This window comes from Sapajus apella, unplaced genomic scaffold (assembly GCF_009761245.1).
Source record: "Sapajus apella isolate SASKATOON/1434 unplaced genomic scaffold, GSC_monkey_1.0 scaffold35, whole genome shotgun sequence".
In the NCBI taxonomy this organism is placed as follows: domain Eukaryota; kingdom Metazoa; phylum Chordata; class Mammalia; order Primates; family Cebidae; genus Sapajus; species Sapajus apella.
This window is the reverse complement of record NW_022436975.1, coordinates 21,210,603-21,212,743: the sequence shown is the minus strand read 5'-3', so window position 1 is coordinate 21,212,743 and position 2,141 is coordinate 21,210,603.

Sequence of the window (2,141 nt, the reverse complement as noted above, 5' to 3'; positions counted from 1 at the left end):
ATGGACTTATACAAGTATATTTATCTTTTCCTCTCTCTTACTTTCTCAGCAGGTCTTTCTCCTAGGAAGACAACAGTGAAACCAAAATTCCTTGGGACATTCCCAGCAATGCTTGTAAGTCTAGTGGGTAAAGTGTCTGCTTATTTTCCAGCACATGTAACTAGTATTCCTTCATTCCTCCTTCCCACGTGTATTGAGCAGTATTGAGTGAGACCTTGAAGCTTGGCAAAAGAGACAAGAGGATATGTAAATAGTTCCATAGGAGTGGGCGGGAGGAACTTGTATCTCAGTTGGGAGGCAAAGAGGAATGGCAACTGGCTTCCAGGGACAAATGCTTATTGCAAATTTTCTAGCTCTGACTTGAGTCAGAACAAATGACAACATGGAATCAACAAAAGGGGATCTCATCCTCGACCCTCCAACAATCTGGGTGATGAGCTTCCACTTTGAAACCGAGGCACAGCCCATCATCTTTCCAGCCAGTGCTTAAACTGCAGTCAGGGGACCAGTTCCTGCTCCATTCTACGAACTGTGGAAATTCTACAATGAGATAAGCACAGAACAGAATAAGCAATTACAACTTTTATGGCAACTGGACAAAGTAAGTTTTTGTCCCTTGAATCTAGTAAAAAGAATTGGGTTTCTGATTTGTATACCATTACTTTTTATTTCATTTTTTAGTAGTTTATTTTGTTGTATTTTTAAAAATATTGATCCATGATGGATTGAAGACAAAATAGTCCCTCCCCACAGGTGGTCTGGGATGCATTGTTCTGAGCCACCAAGTGGGCTTTGAAGGCACACCACTCACAAGCACGGTGGGTAAACCTGACAGTTTCCCGAGGAGCCTAGCAATACTCCCCACAAGCCAGAAGGGAGTTTGGTGCCATGCAGCAGCGTTGCTCATGCAAAACACAGAGTTCTCTGTCTGTCTCTGTTGCCCAGGCTGGAGTGCAGTGGTGCTGCAACCTTGCCCTCTGGGCTCAAGGAAACTTCTCACCTCAGCCTCCCAAGTAGCTGGGACTACAGGCACACACCACCCCACCTGGCTAATTTTTTTTTTTTTTTTTTTTTTTTTTTGAGAAACAGGGTTTCGCTATGTTGCTCAGGTTCGTCTTGAACTCGTAAGCGCAAGTGATCTGCCCCCCTCAACCTTCAAAAGTCCTGGGATTATAGGCACCACACCCAGCCAGAAGCACAGAGTTCTTGAGCAGATTCTTCAACAGTGCTCTCGATTTCTGTGAGTAGGAAGCACAGGCAAGGAGGCTGCAGAAAGAAGAGTATACTCCCTTGGAAAGTCAGGCAATAAACCAGACAATTGCTTGTTCCAGAGCAGAGACTTGCTTTTGCATGAAATCCACAAAGTGGTAAACTGGCCAAATGGAGGGCCTGAGTGCTACCTGTGATGACTTCACAGCCATGTGCCACACCTGCTTCTTCTAACTTTAAAGGAGATAAAGAATCCTGAGCTTACACAGTCACAAATCATGTGGCATAAATCCCCAAATGGCCATCTCTGATTAAATAAAATCAAGGCAAATGTGTTGGCTCACACCTGTAATCCCAGTATTTTGGGAGGCCAAGGCAGAAGGATTGCTTGAGCCCTGGAGTTCAAGACCATCCTGGGCAACACAGGGAGATCTCATCTCTACAAAAAAATTTAAAAATTAGCCAGGCATGGTGGGACACCACTTTAGTCCCAGCTACTCAAGAGGCTGAGGCGGGAGGATAACTTGAGCCTGGGAGGTCAAGGCTACCATGAGCTGTGATCATGCCACTGCACTCCAGCCTGGCAACAAAGCAAGACCCTGTCTCAAAAATAAAATAAAATATCAGGTGTTTTTGGTAAGGAACCAACCCTTCAAAGTCACCACATTTACCTGCTTGGATACTCCTACAGTGACTAAGAGATGGGAGGTCAGCTGTTGGCCTGATTTTTGCCAGAGAGATGCCACAGCATCCCCAAGTGGAATGCTGCATTGCAACAGAGAGGCTTCCCAAGGTCAGAGAGCACACTCAGTGAGCCTGCCCTTCCACACCCACACGTGATTGAAACTAACCTGTCCTTAGTGGAAATTGTCATGTTTTCTTTTCTTTTTTTTTTTTTTTTTTTTTTTTTTTTTCGTTTTTTTTTTTTTTTT